Genomic DNA, 20,965 nt, shown 5'->3' with positions numbered 1-20,965 from the left:
CTTTGAATGCAAAAAAAAAGTTTAAAAACCTTAGTAAATTTATTTTTATGTAATAATTTAATGTATTATTTATCATTGTAAATATGTATATATTTCCTTTCAAAAAGAGATTTAATATTAGGAGAGGAACTTATACAACATAGTACAAGTATAAGTTTTCATATGTCATCAACTATCCTAGGAGGCAAGAGAAACACACTTCTGTGAAGAAAAGGAGTAAACTTTATTCTCCTTAGTTTGAAACCTCTCTGCTTGTGTCTGTTGGCTTTCAGCCATGATATCTTTAGATTTCATCAGTGATTAAGAAAAAGATTGAACGTGTGGAAGATGGAAAGTCTAATATGGATCAAAATAAAAGCTTTTTAAATCATTCCTTTCAAGATTTCATTAGGCAGTGAAGTAGGAGAGGGGGAGAGTGCTGCTGGTGAGAATTAGATGCAGGACTAGGCTTAAAGCATGGTATAATGGGGGAAAAGAAAAAAACAATACTGATTTTGGGATCAGGAGACTTGAGATTGAATTTATGTTAACTTTGATCAAGTCACTTCCCCTTCTCATAGGCTTACTATTTTTCATCTGTGAAATGGGGTGGGAGAGAAGAATTGGATGAGACAACCCCTAAAGTTCCTTCCTAGCTCAAAATTCTATGAAGCTGTGACAAACTAGATTGTTTAAAATAGCGTTATTTTAACACACGTTGCATTTTCTCATCGTTCCTTCTCTGGAAATAGCATTTAGGTCGTGACATATATGGTTCATCAGATACCTCTGTGACGAGTAGGGTCCATTTTGTCTTTTAATGGACAGTTGTATTGAAAATAATATATATATATGCCTTAGCGAAAAGGAGGCAGTTAGGTAGTACAGTACATGGAGTATATGGAGTATTGGCCCTGGAATCAGGAGGACCTGAGTTTGAATGTAATTCTCAGACATGTACCAGCAATACATAGCTAGTATAACTTGCAGGTTACAACCTGTTAAGTCACTTTGATTGCTTTGGTCGGGAGAAGGGAGGTAACAAACAAACAAAGTTATATGGAATCAAAGGAAACATTTTCTTAATCTTTCTCTGCCCACATTAAATATCTGGAGTAGAAGTACAATTACATCTACTCCCTCTAAACAAACATTTCATGAAATTTATTGAAATTCCATCAAAGAAACTAGCATCCTTTGGCCTTTTGAAGAAAATGATAAAACAGTAGAAATAGGACGGGTGCTATTTTTAGATCAGGGCTGAAGTGTCTGCCATTTCTGTCCCCAGTTTGAATAACCTCCCAAAAAGCAATGTTCAGTATTTTGTTTTCTTCAGTCATCTCACCATTCACAAAGGGAATGTTTAAGAAGGAAACTATTTCTACAGCTTGATTGATAATTCCCCCAACTTTTTTTCTAAAACAGGCAAAATAACAAGAGGTTTGGCAATTGTCAATGCTGTAAAGTTACCCATACATATAACCTGTAAATAAAAGGCTATTAAAATTTAAAAAAAAAAAAAAAAAAAAGGCAAAATAACTGGTCCTTCTGCTTCAGCTAATCAAGTTTAATGTGTCACATGATGAGCCTTCTTTTTTTGTGTGTGTTCCAGAAAGCTCAAAAGAATTTCAAGAAGGAACCGAGAACAAAATCGGACTGGGATTTTACTGATAAAGTAAATCCCTGTCCTACCAATGCAGATTCAATCAAGAATTATTATCTCGTAGCAAAAATAGTTGACATGGGAAACAGAAGTAAAAAAAAGTTTTAAGAATCATTGGATTACATGAAATACATGACCAAAAAGAGATCATCTTTCAAGAAACTGTATAAGTGTGCAATTTCTTAGAACCAAAGAGCCAAATTTAAAAAATTTAAAAAGAGTGAAAATAGAATATATCTATCACCTCCTGAAAAAAACACCCAAATGAAAACTCAAAATCCAGAGTTTCCAAGGTCAAACAAAAAATAGTATAAACAGTCAGGAAAAAAATTCAGGTATCAAAGAACCGATTGAGGATCACACGATTTAACAGCCACCATTATACTGAAATACAGAAATTTCAGAAGGCAAAGGTATAGACTTCCAGCAATAATAGTTTACCTGGCAAAACTTGAGTACTGTCACAGGTGAGGGTAGGGGTGAAAATAGATCTTTATTAGTGAAATAGAGTATTTCTTATAAGACCGAGCTGCATACAAATTTTGAAATACACAAGAATTGGAAGTATAAAAAGGCAAACACAATGAGTAATCATAAAGGACAAAACAAGGAAAAACTGTTTACATTCTGATATGAGCTGATGATAGACGTATCCCCTAAGGACTCTTATTGTTGGAAAGATCCATGGAGCTTTTAACAGGGTTTGGGATTGATTCTATTTTAATGATTGGAAAAAAAAAAATAGAAAGGAATTCAGTGGGCAAGGAAACAGAACAGAAGAAGGAAGAAAATTCTCTCCCGTAGGCGTGCATCATTGAGGGCAACGCAAGAACAAGGAAGAGGAGGCAATGAGGCTGAGCCTTGAACCTCACACATCTGAACCAGTCAAAGGTAGAAAAAGATATTTAGACACATAATTGGGTATAGAGAGACAAAATGTTTACTAGAGAAATGGGGACATGAGAAAAGGCAGAGGAAAGGAGGGAGTAGTCCTAAGCAAAACAAACAGGATCTAGAAGGAGTTAAAAGAAAAAATAGCTTGTAATTGAGTAACGAGCAAAAGAAAGATCTTGGGCAGGAGAGCAAAAACAGATTGCACCCAACTTTCTCACCGCCACCTTTGTAAAGAGGGAGTGAGAAACAAGGAAAGTCTCAGAATAAGATGGAGGAAAATAGGCAGTGATCTTAAGTATGTGGATGGCTCCAACTCAAAGAGCTCAACATAGTGGATGAGGAGGAAGAATCCATATGTTGTTTACAAGAAATGCTAGCCTAGAGGGTGTCTACTAAGTTTTATATTCTAATGAGCTAAGAATTGTGTTGTTTTTGCAGGCTATAAATCTGGAGGTCCAAATATTAATGCCATTTAATTTTACCATAGTTTCAGCTGGGAAAGCAACTCCAAAAAGGGCTTGGTGTCCCTCCCACCCAAGTATGTACCAGTGGTCGCCCTACACATACCCTACCCCCTGGCGCTTTCAGTGCAGCCTCTGAAGCTGGGATGCCACAAACTACGGGTCGGTTCTCTGCCCCGTGGGCTCATTTTGGCCGAAGAGCAAGACAGCCGGCGCTCCGCCAGTCAGCAGCCATTCTGTCCGTAGTGGAACCCAGTTACGGCAGGTGAGGAGGCTCTGGATCCAGGGATACCTTCTCTTACCTCAGCAGCAGGCCTTCCAGGGACATCGAGATGTTCATGTTGCCGGAGCCAGCTCGGCATTCGGAGGCTGCAGAGGAAAATGCAGGAGAGAGAGAGACTTAGCTGCTCACCAAAAGGAAGGTTGTATGCCTGTGAAATCTGGGCAGTGGGTCGTCTGGTAGTGTGAGGCTCTGGACGCTGAGGCCTTTTTGAAATTAAACTGCAAAGCCTTCCAGCTGCTGCGGAGAGAACGACTTTGGTGACTGGAGGCCAAACAAAAATGCCTTTCTCAGAATACCCACCCAAGGCAGGCGCTCACTTGGTGATTAGAAACAATAATCGGGGCATTCTGAAGGTGTTTCTGAAGACCTGGGAATGGATAGCATAACATGGGAGACTGGCAAAGGACTGCCCAGCATGGGGCCCCTGCATCAGAGAAGGCTGTGATCTGTTAGCGAAGCAGAATGGAAATAGTTCAAAAGAAATGCAAGATGCATAATATAGAGAATCCACCCAAATATTCACATGGGCTACCGTGCCCGACCTGTGGCTGAGCATTCTGAGCCTGGGTCGCTTGGACTTTCGGACACTCCACAGCTGGACGCTGGTATAGTCGTGTCATTTGTCCTCTTTAAGAATGAAGGAAAATAATTATCCCAAGAAATTTTGGCTGGAGTCTAATGTACTATTATTGTTTTAGGTGTGCAGTGGAGACTGGGAAAACAGGCCGGACTCGAGTGTGACTGGATGGTAAGTTTAAAGTTTGTGTGTGTGATATTAGTCTCCTTAAGGCAGGGACAATATTTTTGCCTTTTCCTTGTTTCTTTATTTCTGAGATCTAGCTTCCAGTGTTACATGTCTAGCACTTTACATTGTGTCTGGCACAATACTTGTTGACTGACTGACCTTCCTGAAAGATACTCGACAGGTAGATAACTCTTGGACCCAGTTGCTCCCGAAGACACCGTTTTATCTGAGACTCACACCATGGTGTGGGAGTGGCAGACTCCCACCCTCTCTTTACCCAGTTTTTGAAGCCTTTTGTGCTTTGACTGCGCCAGTGGCGCAGGTTGCTGTCAGGTCATTTCATCCCAAACATTAGCCGTCTTGTATGACCACCTTCCCTTAGCCCACAACGGCATCTCTGGGGCCTGCTACATCAAACGCAGGCTCCTTTCTAGCTCTCAATTTTCTTCATAATCTGGCTCCACTTTACCTGATGAGCTGCATTTCCTGTAGTTTTAACTGTTATGGCCAAATCCTCTGCTTCAGACAGACCAGCCTCTCATACTCCCGGAACAGTTTGTGTCTTTTTAAAAAATTATTATTAAAGCTTTTTATTTACAAAACATAGGCATGGATAATTTTTCAACATTGACCCTTGCAAAGCCAAATTTTCTCCCCCTTTCTGCCATTCCCTCCCCTAGATGGCAAATAATCCAATATATGTTAAGCATGTTAAAAATATTTGTTAAATCCAATATATGTATACATATTTATACAATTATTTTCAGTGTCATTCTTTATGTTATTCGATCTGCCTAAAAAACCTTTTCCATTTTATTTGCATTATTCTAAATCTTAGCCATTCTTCCAAGACTAACGAAAATTTTAAATCCTTCATGCCCCCATGATGGTATTAGATATAACAGACTGGATACAGGTTAGAAAGATGGGATGAGACTAATAGTCATATTGAGATTGGGAGATCCAGATACAGAAAGCCTTGGAAGGGACTGAAAACTCTTCAAGGTCTGCAATACAAGCAAGGTTCTGGGATCATACAGCTAGAACTACACAAGCTCTGAGAGGCCATCCAGTCTAAAGCCCTCATTTAGCAGATGAGAAAACCCAGAGACCCCAAGTGGCTTAGGGCTAGGACATGGAGCTAGTGCTTTTGAAAGTCAGCTCTTTCTCCTGCTGCATTGCACTTCATTTTCATAGTCAAGGTAACTCTCCAAAATTGAACTCATATAGCAAGGCCATACTGGGCAAACACATTTGCAAAAGTTAGTTGTAGACTTAGGTTAATCCTTCTGAAGGAAGGTGAGGTTATTTTTTTCCTTTGGTTTTTTTTTTGTTTGTTTGTTTGTTTGTTTTTTGTTTTTTTGCTGAGGTAATTGGGGTTAAGTAACTTGCCCAGGGTCAAGTGTTAAGTGTCTGAGGCTAGATTTGAACTCAGGTCCTTCTGACTTCAGGGCTGGTGCTCTATCCACTGCGTCATCCAGCTGCTCCAGAAAGTAAGATATTCCCATAGGTATAAGGAAACTCACTGTCCACCTCAATATGGTTAACCTGGGTTGTAGCTTCATTTATAAGAAAGTTGGAGCAGAGATGTCAAAACCTAGCTCCACAGGCCCCAAACGCTCCCACATTAGCCTGGCTGCACCAGAATAAAATGCATTGGGAAACATTTAACAAATAAAAATACAATAAAATATAGACGGTTTTCTAAGTCAACATGCAGCTTTTATGCACAGTCTATTGACCCCTATATCACTACTGAAGGGCATGCCATTAAACCAACTGGCGGATTAAGGTGGATGCAGTTCTGCGGTCTGAGAGCACAGCCTGAATTAAGAAGAAAAAGCAAAGCCCCCAGTAGGTCCTGGCTCCTGCTCCTTTAACTGTGGTTTTTGAGAACTGCCTGGTGGTGATTAAAGGTGCTTTTTTGGCACAAAACTCCCTGCTATGGTGATATCTCCTCCCTCCTCTGTCTTCCTCTTTCCCACAAACTGAAACCTGATTAGCTGGCTATGTAGTAAGTTTCCACATTATAATTAAAAGTTGCTCCACAAGGTCCCTCACCTAGGCAAAAACAATTCAAATAAAACTTTGTTGATAAACCTGCAAAAAGCAGCCTGTAATATAAATGGGAAGGAGCCTCGACATTTACCAGGGACTTGACTTTTATTTCCCCTTTCTGGGGCACAATTAGCAATGGGAAGTGTTCAAGTATAACTTGATAAGTCGGGCAATTTGTCTTTAACTGGAAATTCCAGCATTATGAAGCAAGGTGTAATCACTGAGTAACATAGCTTCTCAGTCACTTCAGGGGATGCTAATGTTTTAATTATGACAAGTAAACAACAACAAAAAAGATGGCATGGCGCTATCCCCTTTGTGACATATCAGAATTGACGAATGACATTTTTTCTTTCTTTAGGTTCAATAAAGCCGTTAGGTCAAATATTAGATTGGTCATTCCTTGTTTATTATTACTGGCTGAGATGGATTTGTACTGTCCCTTAGGATTTCAGAACAGCCCATCAATCCAACAATTCTGAGCTGCTTGAGAAATAAGTGTCGAAGGAACTCAACAATACAAGGAAGCAAAACTGCTTCCTGATCTAAAGGAATTTACAATTTGGCTGTGGAGGCAATGAGGAAACATCTAGGTGGAGAAACTCCTTCTGTTAGGGTCATTACTCACTTTTTCTGCCCAGAACTCTAAGGGGTTTTATGATTTCTCCAGGATTATGTGCCCAATGTGTGTTAAAGGGAGGACAAGCACAGGTCCACCTTGCATTGAGGCTGGCCCTTTTATCCACGATGGGATATTGCCTTTTGTCATAATCATCTGGTTTGATCCCACCCCCCCATCCTGGGAAGCGGGTGCTATCATTGCCCTCACCTGAGAGTTGAAGCAAACAGCTTGTGGCTTTCCATATCACTATGGAGAACATCCCAGGCTGAACTGATCAGTGCTTCCCGGTAGAGGTGGGATTTAAACTGGACCGCAAAAGAGTCATAAGTGAATATCGATTAAAGAAATGCAAATTCTGAGATATCTCCTCACATCTATCAGACTGGGTAGTATGACAAAAAAAGGAAAGTGACAAATGTTGGAAGGAATGTAGGAAAACTGAGATACTAATACACTGTTGGTAGAATTGTGAACTGATCTAGTTATTCTAGAGAGCAATTTGGAACTGTTCTAAAAAGCTATAAAATGGTGCCAATAGTCTCACTGCTATTAACTTAACATAAAGAGATTATATAGGGGGTGGAGAGAAGAATTACATGTACAAGAACCTTAATAGCAGCCCTTTTTTGTGGTGGCAAAAAATTAGAAATTTAGGGGATGGTCCATCAGTTGGAAAATGGCTGAACAAATTGTGGTGCATGACTATAACAATACTATTCTGCTATAAAAAATGATAAGCAGGGTGATTTCAGAAAAACCTGGAAAACTTACATGGATTGATACAGAATCAAGTGGGCAGAACCAAGAGAATAGCAATATTGTATGATAAACAACTGTGAACGGCTCAGTTATTCTCAACAATACAATGATCCAAGACAATCCCAAAGGATTCATGATGAAAAATGCTATCTGCCTCCAGAGAAAAAACTGATGGAGTCTCAATGCAGACCAAAACACACTATTTTTCTCTTCTTCTTTTTCTTTTTTTTAATAATAGCTTTTTATTTTCAAAATACACACTGAATGAGATAAGGTGAGATCTTTCAAGACAGTTGTGAAAATCCAGTAAGGCTTCATCTGTTTCAAAGTTTGAGTAGGCCTGAAGGACTTTAAGCATTAAGTCAAGGGCATACTTAAAGTGTCTCCTCCTTGCCATCCTCCTAAGGACATACTTAAGCCCCCTTCTTGTTATCCTCCCTATTTCGACCAAATATGGGCACCTATGTACTTATTGGTCAAGTTCAATTTCTTGGGTAGTTTGCGCCTTTAGAATGTAAGATCCTCAGCCAATAAGGATGAGGGTCAGTGGTAGGAGGGGGAATTTGCGTTAGGGATTAAAAGACCCTGCCCCCTGCGGTGCTTCCTCCCTTCAATTGTCTGCTCAATGGGTGGGACGCCGGATTTTCTGGAGAATTTATAATAAACTTTGCTTTGCTTTGCTTCTGGAGATCTATCCAGTCTTTTTTTATTAATGGTTTCTGACCCACACAACACAAAGATAGTTTTCAACATTCACCCTTGGAAAACTTTGTGTTCCAAATTTTTCTCTCTCCCTCCCCGCCTCACTCTCTTAGACAACAAATAGGTTAAACACGTATGATAATTTTTCGAAACATTTCCACATTTATCATGCTGCACAAGAAAAATATAATCAAAGAGGGAAAAAAAAACTGAAAAAAAAAAGCAAGCAAATAACTACAAAATGAAGATATGTATGTTGTGATCCACATTCACTCTTCATAGTCCTCTAGTAGTTGCACATTATCAGATTACATAATGGGCTTCAAAAATGTTGAGTTGTCCAAAGATAGGCACACTAATACCTTGTTGGTGGAGCTGTGAAATGATATGACTGTTTTGGAAAACAATTTGAAAATTGCAACTAAAGTGATTAAAATGACCCTTTGAACTTGAGACTCCATTATTGAACTTATATCCCCAAAGAAGCTATCAATATAAAAAAAAAATCCCCATATACTTCCAAATATTTATAGTGGCCTTGAATTGAAAACAAAGTAGATGCCCAATAATTGAAGAATAGCTAAACAAGTACATGTACATGAAAGGAATAGATTACTAATGTGTTATGGGAAATATGTGATAGAAGCATGGAAGGATATACAGGAACTGATAAAAAAGTGAAGTAAGCAGAGCAAGAAAATAATATTCACAGTGACTACAACAATGTAAATGCAAAGAACAAAGGCATATCAATAAATGAATGGATGGATGACTAAATAAAATATATGTATGTATATACACATACCTATAAGTGTGTATATATATGTGTGTGTAAATATATATATATACATATATATGTATGTATCTTATATCAAAATTATAAAAATCAAGTGGAACTCAGTTGAGATATGAGAAGATATCTCCAACTTAGCCCTTCACAGAGGTAGGGGCTCTACAAGTGTTTTACTCTGCGTGGGTTTTCAGACTTTTGTCAATATGTTGATGTCAAAATATTTTAGAAATATTATTTCCCAGAGCTAAGGCCCAGCAAGCAGGCTGGGTCCTGAACTTAGCAGTACTTTCAGGATGATATCACCCTCTAGCAAAGTGGATTACTGGGACCAATACTGGGATTCACTGAGGGATTTAGCTCCCCTTATTTCCCAGGGTTCTCCATCACATGTTCACATGTCTCTACTGGACTCTGTTTCAGCTCCAACCACTCCCAGGTTAGAAGCTGGTTCCAGGCCAATTGACATCGATCAGTAATTAGTTCCAAAGGGCTATCAAACTGCATACCCTTTGATCCAGCAATACTACCATGAGCTCAGTATCTTAAAGAGCTCTTAAAAAAGAGGAAAGAACCCACATGTGCAAGAATATTTATAGCAGCTCTTTATGTGGTAGCAAAGAATTGGAAATTAAGGGGATACCCATCAATTGAGGAATGACAGAAGTTGTATATGAACATAATGGAATATTGTTGTGTTACAAGAAATGACAAGTAGGATGGTTTCAAAAATGATATGCTGATTTTTTTTTCCTCTTCCAAAAAAAAAAAATTGTCATATTAGATGCTTAGTGGAGAAGAATAACATTCTCAAAAAAAAAAAAATCTATTAAAATTATTTTTTAAAAAAGAAAACCTCTTTTTGTTATTTGTTTGCATTTTGTTTTATTTTTTTCCTTTTTGATCTGATTTTTCTTTTTTTATTATAGCTTTTTATTGACAAAACACATGCATGGGTAATTTTTCAACATTGACAATTGCAAAACCTTCTGTTCCAAATTTTCCCTTCCTTCCCCCTACCCCCTCACCCAGATGGCAGGTAGTCCAATATATGTTAAATATGTTAAAACATATGTTAAATCCAATATATGTATACATATTTATACAGTTATCTTGCTGCACAAGAAAAATCAGATCTAGAAAGAAAAAATGAAAATGCAAGCAAACAATAACAGAAAGAGCAAAAATGCTATGTTGTGGTCCACGCTCATTTCCCATAGTTCTTTGGCTGTAGATGGCTCTCTTCATCACTGAACAAGTGGAACTAGTCTGAATCAATTCATTGTTGAAGAGAGCCACGTCCATCAGAATTGATCATCATATAATATTGTTGTTGCCATGTGCAATGATCTCCTGGTTGTGCCCATCTCACTCAGCATCAGTTCATGTAAGTCTCTCCAAACCTCTCTGCATTCATCCTGCTGGTCATTCCTTACAGAACAATAATATTCCATAACATTCATATATCATAATTTATTCAGCCATTCTCCAATTGATGGGCATCCACTCAGTTTGCAGTTTCTGGCCACTACAAAGAGACCTGCCATAAACATTTTGGCACATACAGGTCCCTTTCCCTTCTTTAGTATCTCTTTGGGGTATAAGCCCAGTAGTAACACTGCTGGATCAAAGGGTATGCACAGTTTGATAACTTTTTGAGCATAGTTCCAAATTGCTCTCCAGAATGGCTGGATGTATTTACAATTCCATCAACAATGTCCCTGTTTTCCCACATCCCCTCCAACATTCATCATTATCTTTTCTTGTCACCTTAGCCAATAGGTGTGTACTGGTTTGATCTGATTTTTTTTTTAAATAATAGCTTTTTATTTGCAAGTTATATGCATGGGTAATTTTACAGCATTGACAATTGCCAAAACTTTTGTTCCAATTTTTCCCCTCCTTTCCCCCTCACCCTCCTCTAGATGGCAGGATGACCAGTAGATGTTAAATATGTAAGAGCATAAATTAAATACAAAATAAGTATACATGTCCAAACCGTTATTTTGCTGTAGAAAAAGAATTGGACTCCAAAATATTGTACAGTTAATCTGTGAAGGAAATCCAAAATGCAGGCGGGCAAAAATATAGGGATTGGGAAGTCAATGTAATGGTTCTTAGTCATCTCCCAGAGTTCTTTCGCTGGGTGTAGCTGGTTCAGTTCATTACTGCTCCCTTAGAATTGATTTGGTTCATCTTATTGCTGAAGATGGCCAGGTCCATCAGAATTGTTGATCTGATTTTTCAAACTTTCTACCAAGATTTAGTTCTTTATATAATAATAAAAAGTGCATCCATCTCATTAATATTACAAATTTGTTTTTTCTTTTATAAATCGTATATATATATATGTATGTATACCAAAGAATTGTTTCAAAATAAAATTTAAAAATTTTTTTAATAAAATAAAATAAATTACTTTTTGATTTTTATTATCAGTAAATGTTTGTTTTGTATACCTATTTTATATACCTAGAGTTTTATAAAAACTTCTTGGATATAAAGGGGTCCTAAATGGAAAAAAAAAATTAAGCCTTTGTTTATATCATGAATACTGCAACATAAAATGTCCAAATATCTGATGAAATGATGGTTCTTATTACTATTCAGGATACAATAAAGCCCTACTCTTCTCCCAGATATCTCAAAGGAAGATCAGCAATAGCAGGAAAATTAGTCTTTCTTTCCCATGGAAAAATAGCATTATCTTCTGGAGACTATGAATTTTATTTTTCATCTACTGCCCCCTATTACTTATTGCTAACAACTTACTACTTCTTTCTTTCTCTATCCCTATATTAATACATCATTGGCCACATTGGAGAAAATAATGCCCAACTCCAATTTATTATTCTCTCATCCTCTTTCTCTTCAATGCTGCCCTACCCAATATCTTTTATTTCACCTGAAGAAATTGGGGTTGACTTGCCCAGCATCATACAGCTAGGAAGTGTTAAGTGTTAAGTGTCTCAGGCTAGATTTGAACTCTGGTCCTCCTGACTTCAGGGCTGGTGCTCTATCCACTTCCCCACCTAGCTACCTGCCTCCAGTCCCACTTGATATCTTAATCCTACCTTGATAACTCTTTTTCTCTGCCCCCTGAAATTCCCTTTCCAGAGTGAACATATTCCCTTTCATCTTGGACTTCTCTTCCTACTCTTTCCATCTAGCAAAATTTATTGAGATTTGGCTCCTCTCTGACTAACTACATCCTTTACCTTCATCTCTACCAATGGCTATATTATCACCCATATCCTTCCATACCTACACTGATCCTAAAAAGAAACTTTGAAATATCCCTTGCTTCTAACTGCTATTTCCAGACTTTTTTCCTATAGTCACTCAACAACTTCTCCTCCTTTAAAACAAGTTCACATGATCAATTATGATAGATTTAGCTTTTCTCAGCAATGCAATGATTATAGACTTGGAATAGAAAATGCCATCTACTTCCAGAGAGAGAGAACTGAATGTGGAGCAAAACATACTATTTTTACTTTTTTGTTTCTTTGTTTGCTTGTTTTTTCTTTCTTAAACTTTTTTTCTTTTTTGGTCTGATTTTTTTCTTGCACAACATGACAGATATAGAAATATGTTTAAAAGTATTGTACTTGAATAACCTATATCTGATTGTTTGCTATCTTGGGGAAGGGGATGTAAGGGAAGAAGGAAGAAAAAATTTGGAACAATTTTTTTTTTGCAAGAAAAAACCCTGAAAAAATGAATGTTGAAAACTATCTTTACATGTATTTAGAAAAAAATAAAATGCTAGTGAGGAAAAAAAAGATAAAAGAAACAAGGTCACAGTATTACATTTTTCTGCCTAAGATAATTTAAGGTGGCTGTTGTATACTGACCTGATTATTTTCTTTTCTCAAAAAATTCATCACCTAGGATACCATCTTTGTTTCCTCCCCACTTCTGCTTCCATGTCAGTATTTCTTCAAATTTCCTTATTTCCCAGTTCCTCAGTTTCCTTAAATCCCCTTTCCTACCATTTCAGCTAAGGACTTATCTTCTTACTTTGCTGAGATATTTGAGGTTGCCTCCTGAAATCCCTTTTCCTTTTATCTGAAAAGTATTGACCTTATCCCTTAAATCTTCCCTTTCTCTTCAATATTTCTGATAATGATGTGGTCCTCTTGTGAAATTCAATACTTTTACAGGTGCTTTGGATCCCATCCCATCCCAATCTTCTCCAATAGATTTTTACTTTGTCTATCCTTCTACTTAATTTTCTGCCTCTTTTTATATATTTATTGCTTCCTTCTCTATTGCTTTCAAAAATACCTGACTCTCTTCCTCCATAAATAACATAGACTAAGCTCATTTGTTCCTTCATCCTATCATCCTATATTTTTTATTCCCTTTCTCAGTCAAACTCCTAGAAAAAGATATCTGTATTCATGGACTTTACTTCCTCTCCTCCCCCTTACTCTTTAACCATTTGCACTTCCACAAAATTTCTCAAATTTAAGTATTTGTTTATGCATGCTTATAGCTCATATTTTATAAATATTTCTTTTGTGGTTAAGAAAATAAAACAGTCCTGTGTCTGATATCTGTTTTTAACAGTGAAGACTTTTTTCTACTGTTTTTCATCAGAGTCTAGTGCTAAGACAAAAGTTAGGGTGACTGACAATGGTTCTGAAGGAGGTAGAGGACCTTGATATCTCCACGGGCTGACCAAGCTCTAAGAACCCCATAGCACCTACTTCTGCCACCTGCATCACCCTCCAGGAGAAGTTTGTTGGGGTAGACAATCCCCTAATTCCTCAGTGGGTTTAAGGCCAGTCAGTTAGCTCATCTGCCCAAATAGGTTTTCGAGGGGGTGGACCCTGTGCTTGCTGTGGCTTCTTGGAGCAACAAATGAGTTGGGTGGTAGGTGCATACCAAAAATGGCTGAACAACCCTGAAAAGGGTTCAGCAGCCCTCACACCAGAAGTGCTGGTTCTCCTTGAACACTCCATCAGCCCACGAGATACACATACTCTCTAAGGAGTTTATGATCTAATGGTGGAGAACAACTTCCAAAAGTTGGAAAGGGGGAGATGTGGAGGCATGAAAAACTCAATAGAGAGCCACAGAGCGCATCCTGGTAGGGAAATGATGAGATGGCTGATCCAGGTGCTCTCTTTAAATGGATGCATTGGGAGGAGCCCTCCACCCTCCAATCACAGGGGCCTCTGGTCCACTGGTATCAATGAAGTATAAATTCCAAGGCTGATATGATCTTTAAGTATGGAGAGGTTTCCTCAGGTATGATGAAGAAGTCCAAAGGAGAACAATAAGATAGAGATTTTAAAAGTGCATACGGTGTAGTGTGACTGTGACTGAGTTAAGTGACATTACCCCTTGGCTCCCTGAACAAGACCGTAAGCCATAGCCAGGCTGCCAGGAAGTCCTTCCACTAATAAAATCCTGGACCAAACCAACTCCACAACAAAACAGCCTTTAAGAATACATGATTCACATTATTAATCAGAGAAATGCAAATTAAGACAACTCTGAGATACCACTACATACCTGTCAGATTGGCTAGAATGACAGGGAAAGATAATGCGGAATGTTGGAGGGGATGTGGGAAAACACGGACACTGATACATTGTTGGTGGAATTGTGAACACATCTGGCCATTCTGGAGAGCAATTTGGAATTATACTCAAAAAGTGATCAAACTGTGCATACCCTTTGATCCAGCAGTTTCTACTGGGCTTATACCCCAAAGAGATACTAAAGAAGGGAAAGGGACCTGTATGTGCCAAAATGTTTGTGGCAGCTCTGTTTGTAGTGGCTAGAAACTGGAAAATGAAAGGATGTCCATCAGATGGAGAATGGCTGGGTAAGTTGTGGTATATGAACGTTATGGAATATTATTGTTCTGTAAGGAATGACCAGCAGGATGAATACAGAGAGGCTTGGAGAGACTTACATGAACTGATGCTAAGTGAAATGAGCAGAACCAGGAGATCATTATATACCTCAACAACGATACTGTTTGAGGATGTATTCTGATGGAAGTGGATCTCTTCAATAAAGAGAGCTAACTCAGTTTCAATTGATCAAGGATGGACAGAAGCAGCTACACCCAAAGAAAGAACACTGGGAAATGACTATAAACTGCTTGCATTTCTGTTTTTCTTCCCGGGTTATTTATACCTTCTGAATTCAAGTCTCCCTGTGCAACAAGAGAACTGTTCGGTTCTACACACATATATTGTATCCAGGATATACTGTAACCTATTCAACATGTAAGGGACTGCTTGCCATCTGGGAGAAGGGGTGGAGGGAGGGAGGGGAAAAATCAGAACAGAAGTGAATGCAAGGGATAATGCTGTAAAAAATTATCCTGGCATGGGTTCTGTCGATAAAAAGTTATTTAAAAATTTAAAAAATAAAAAAATAAAAAAAATAAAAAAAGGATACATGATTCATTCCTGTAGGTATTCCTACCAAATCCATGAAAAACAAACCCTCCGGAGCCTGGTAGTAAAGCTTCTTCCTGGAAAAGACGAAGCTATAAAATTTGGCACCTATGGACTACCTTCAAGGATGAGTTTCTCCACATTTAACTAGGCTTGTCTTTGAATGACAGATATACAAGTTCTTCTCCAAGTCAATACCTCAAGCCTTTCCAGCTTGGTAGGGTACGCCCAAGCTTGTCCATAAATCTATCATGACATTAAAATGATGTGTCTTTGTGGTATCCATTCGTAGCCCAGCCTCTTATTATCCTAAATAGTTTAGGATAGCGACAAAAAGCTGCAATCAGAGAGAATCCAGGAAAGTAAATTGGACATTTAATGTTTGGTGTCCAAAGGTTTTATAAATCTCTTCCACCAATCCCTCTCCCCCCAACTCCTGAATAAAATTATCCCACACAAAGAAATTTTGATGTAATTCAATTTCTGTCTGGTTGCTCAAATAAATCACTTTGTCTTTATGCAAGTTTTTTCCTGCAATAAAATGGGGATGATCCAGTGTGTTCAAAACTAGTGCAACCCACAAATAAAATATATATATTTATGGGTATGGAACAGTCATAACTGACATTTATCTGTGCTACTCCAAAAAACATTGGCCAAACCAAGAAACCAGTCAATCCAATAAACATTTATTATGTGTCGGCTATGTGCGGCATGGGGGATGCATTTGGGAGTTTACAAGCTAATGGGGGTAGAGAATACACACAAAAAGGCAGACAAGTGAGGCGGGGGGTTGGGGAGGGACAAAGAGTACCTGGAATATTGCTCTGAGTTGAGACCAGGGGAACAGAAGATGCCGGGTGTTGTACAGCATTCTTTGGAATGTTTATAAGATCTGGCTGAGCACAGAATTCGAGGTTTCCCTGCTAAATAGGACTGGTTGTTCCCCATATTTAGAGGGGACCCTGGTTTCTGAGCTGCCAGCCTCTATTTCAATATAAAGAGATTGTTGTTTATGGTAGTGTGGCTCAAATCTCACCTTTCCCATCAAGTTCTGGGAAATGGAGTAGGAATTAGCCCCATAACATGCATTGCTTATGTACTGCTGACACTAATAAATTCAAGAGTCTCCTCCCTCCCTCCAACATCAATGAAGTTCATTCTTAAAAATCTCTTAAACTACATCTGCATAAAACACTTCACTTCAGGGTGGGGAGGGAGGGGAAAAAATTAGAACACAGGGTTTTGTAGGGATGGATGTCAAAAATTATCCATGTATATATTTGGAAAATAAAAAACTCACTGGGAAACGAATGTGAACTATCTGCATTTTTGTTTTTCTTCCCGGATTATTTATACCTTCTGAATCCAATTCTCCCTACGCAACAAGAGAACTGTTCGGTTCTGCAAACATATATTGTATCTAGGATATACTGCAACATATCCAACATATAAAGGACTGCTTGCCATCTAGGGGAGGGGGTGGAGGGAGGGAGGGGAAAAAAAAAATCGGAACAGAAATGAGTGTCAATATAATGTAATTATTAAATTAAAAAAATTTAATTAAAAAAAAAAAAAGAAAAAAGAAAATAAAAAACTATAATTAAAAATAAATAAAACACTTCACTTCAGGGTGGAGAGGGAGGGAAAAAAATTAGAACACAGGGTTTTGTAGGGATGGATGTCAAAAATTATCCATGTATATATTTGGAAAATAAAAAACTATAATTAAAAATAAATAAAACACTTCACTTCATAGTTGGGAAGACAAAAAAGAGAATGCAATAGCTGCCTTCTTTCAAAGCATTTCCATTCTACATTGAACATATAGATCAAAAAAATATAATACAAAGAGAAGCAGCTAAAGGGCTGAGGGAGCGATCAGAGGAAAGCCTATGGGAATAATTGAGGGAAGATTATAGGAAGAGGTCAGAGTAGGTTAGAAAATTTTAAGCTCTCAGGATTCCCCCTACAAATGGAACAAAAGCGTGCTTAAGGGTGAACTTTGATTGTTAAAACAGAAAAGCACTTGGGGCAGAACAGGAGTCCTCCTGCCACAAACCAACATGGGAAGAAAGATTCCAGGTTGGAAACAAACCCCTCTGGGCTACCTCTGCAGAAACATCAAGGAGCCCTGGGGGAGCAGGATTTGGTTGGAGCCTAAGCAGGAACCACAAGAAATCAGCTGAGAAGTTGGGGTTCTGAGTCTGAGCAGACAGGGAGCCACAGCTGAAGACCAGGCCCAGCTGTGCTGCAGAGACAGGGTCCTAGGTGAGAAGGCACCAATACTAGGGGAGTGCAGAAGCAGCAAGGGCAAGAGCACTACTGGCTGTGGGCACTTGCAGGAGAGGGGAGCTCTTGGTTTGGGGTTCCTGGTCAGAGGGGAGAGCTGAAGTAAAGTTAGAGACACCAGCCTCCCCCCAAGTAGAGATGCTTACACCATTAAGTTCTCATTTAAAAACAAAATGAGCAAAAAAAAAAGAATCCAACCATAAAAACTTACCATGGGAATAGGGAAGACCAGCGTTTATCTTCAAAGGAGGATACTGAAGTAAAAAAAGATTCTTCTACCCCAAAGAGTAAAGGCAAATGGCAACTTGCCCAGAGATAATTTCTAGAACTCAAAAAAACTCTTTTAAAATAAAATGAGATATATTAAATATAACATATTTGAACATATTTAACATGTATTGGACTACCTGCCATCTAGGGGAAGAGGTGGGGGAAAGGAGGGGATAATTTGGAACAAAAGGCTTTAAGATTCCATGTTGAAAAATTACCTATGTGTATGTTTTATAAATAAAAAGCTTTAATAAAATAAATAAATAAAATAAAATGAGAGAGATTGAGGAAAAATTAAAACTAAACTAAACTAAAATGAGAACCATCCAAGAAAAATAAGAAGATTATAAAAACAAAGCCAGCTGACTAGGAAAGGAGATCCAGAGTCTTAAAGGAGAAAATAATTTTTTGCAAATTAGAACTGGCACAAGGGGAAGCCAGTGAGACTATAAGAGACCAAGAAATAACAAAACAGAATATAAAGAATGAAAAAATAGAACATGATGTGAAACATAAGAAAAATAACAGATCTGAAGAACATGTTACTCAAGAAGAGAAACAAGAATAATTGGACTAACCGAAAGCTGGGACCAAAAAAAGAGCCTTAACACAATAATATAAGAAATAATCAAAGAAAATGGTCCTGAAGTGATAGAACAAGAAGGGAAAATAGAAATAGGGGAAAAAAAAAAAAAAAAAGAAACCCATAAATCACCATCTCAAAGAGAAGCTATAAGGAAAACACATAGGAACATTATTGCTAAATTTTGAAACCCCAAGATCAAAGAGAAAATTTTACAAGAAACAACAACCATGACTATCATTCAAATATGTTGGCACTACAAGTAGAATTTTACAGGACTTCTCAGCAGCTATAATAAAAGACTGCAGGTCCTGGAAAATATGTATTGACAATCAAAAGAATTAAACTTGCAGCCAAAAATACTATATCCAGCAAAATTAAGCATAATATTGAATGAAAAAAATGGACATTTAATAAACTCGTAGATTTTAAGGATTCTATCTCAACTTAACCTGAACTCAATAGAAAATGGAACATATAAAAGCCAATATCAAAAACTAATTTCAAGAGCCTCAATAACAACAAACTGTTTATGGTTTCAATATGTGGAAATGCAAACTATATATCTAAGACTGATGTTAGTAATTGGGTCATCTAAAAGAAAAAGTGGGGTGGAATTGAGTATGATTTGACTCTAAAAAGCAAAACTATCTAGGAAAAGATAAAAACAGTAATTATGCTATCCGAATGAAGTTCAGAGAAAGAACCTACACAGAGGAATTAGAGAAGGGAGAGGAGACTGGTAGTTCTGAAAATTTACTCACATCAGAAATAGGTTAAACAGGGAATAATACATACATACATGCGTACATATATATGTATGTATCTATCATGAAGGGTACAGCTCCCTCCAAAATCTATAAAGAAATAAGGGGGTAGAGAATAGGATAAGATAGAGTATAGAAGGATATATAGATTTATGAAAACGGGACAAGGTGTATACATTATTAGGAAAGGAATAAAAAGGGAGGAAAGAGTGGAAGGAGAATGTAAGGGAGGGATCCAAAATAGGGAAGGGTTAAGTAATAATAAGGCAAGTTAAGGAATAGAACAAAAGTAGAAAAGTTAGCAGGGATAGGAAATAAGATATTCACAAACACTATAACAAAGATTAAGAATAGAATTTATTAGGAAAAAAATGTAGGGCTAAAAATAATTGATTAATATTGTTTGAGATGTATGTTTACATATGCGTAAATGTGTGTTTATATGTCTATATGTTTGCATGTAGGTATATGTGTGTGTAGATATACAGGTGTGCAAATGTGTGTGTATGTATACATAATTATATCCTTGATTATGTATAGCCTGTTGGAGGGGGGAATGAAAGAGGGTATAAAGGGGAAAAAAGAATAATATAAAAAGTGCACAACAAAGACTTAAAGAATAACCTACAAGGAAGGAAAAAAAAGATGGACACTGGTGAATATTATGTCATTACTATAAGATTTTTTTTGAAATGGAAATTTACCATTACATATTTTGAATCCTCCCTGATGTTCTGCTGAACACATGAAAATGTTTTGTTTTGTTTTTACTTTTTCTTCTCTTTTTTATTTGTCTTTTTCTTATTTTTTATTTAGTTTTAAATAAACAAATTAAAAGGGAATAACTGAGAAAAACTGAAACATCAAAAGCTGAGGATCTGGAAAATCAGCTCTATGGGAACTGATACTTGAGCCTAGCTTTGAAGGAAGAAAAAGAAGTTCAAAGATAGAGATGAGAAAGGAGTGAAATCGAGCATGGGAGAAAGTTTTTAAACAGAAGGCTTTAGGGAATGGCATGTTGAGTTCAGGAAATCTAGAAAGTCAAGTTTTGCTGAAATGATGAATTTTGCAAGAAGAGGAATAAGGTGAGGGAAGATGGGAAAGGTAGGTGGGAGCTACATTGGGAAAGGCTTAAAATGTCAGAGTAAAGAATTTGCTTTTTATCATAAAATAGGGAACCACTTAAAGGTTTTTGAACCAATTAGGAAGCTATTATTATCATCTAGACAAGGAGTGATAAGGGCTTGAACTGTGCCAGTGACTCTATGAAAGGAGAATTTGAGATAGGATGCAAAAGACAGTATAATGGGGAAATAGAATCAACAGTGTATCACAACTGACTGAATAGGGTAATTAGAGGGTGAGGGGAAAATATTCCAGTTTTGTACCTGGTGACTGGGAGAGTGATAATACCTTTGATCTCCAACTCAGGAGCACCCGTATACAATTTGCTCAGATTTTCTAGGGGATGGATGATAAACCAAAATAGTGAGAAATACCCCCATTCCAATGCGACCGCAGTGTACCTGGGCCTTTTGTGTCATGAGAGGTCCTTGGATACAAGGCTGAAATTACCTCATTTCTCTAAATATAGACTGTATCCTCTCCCCTCCCCCCATAAATATATGCCTATGAACAAATACCCACAATTACGGGTGTCTCAACATTTTAG

At 37.6% G+C, this 20,965-nt stretch overlaps 1 long non-coding RNA gene across 1 annotated transcript; it reads right to left on the bottom strand.

Annotated features, from left to right (window-relative positions):
* Nucleotides 1-2,116: 2,116 nt before the first annotated feature.
* Nucleotides 2,117-20,212, bottom strand: LOC127559533 (uncharacterized). The gene is made up of 3 exons (XR_007953158.1): nucleotides 17,885-20,212; nucleotides 6,913-7,010; nucleotides 2,117-3,366 (listed from the first exon to the last, which is right to left on the bottom strand). It is a non-coding gene; the product is annotated as an uncharacterized LOC127559533 (long non-coding RNA).
* Between the last annotated feature and the right edge of the window lie 753 nt (nucleotides 20,213-20,965).

Source organism: Antechinus flavipes, chromosome 4 (assembly GCF_016432865.1).
Source record: "Antechinus flavipes isolate AdamAnt ecotype Samford, QLD, Australia chromosome 4, AdamAnt_v2, whole genome shotgun sequence".
NCBI lineage: Eukaryota > Metazoa > Chordata > Mammalia > Dasyuromorphia > Dasyuridae > Antechinus > Antechinus flavipes.
Note: the sequence above shows the minus strand (reverse complement) of the source record. Positions and strands in the feature narration are given on the sequence as shown.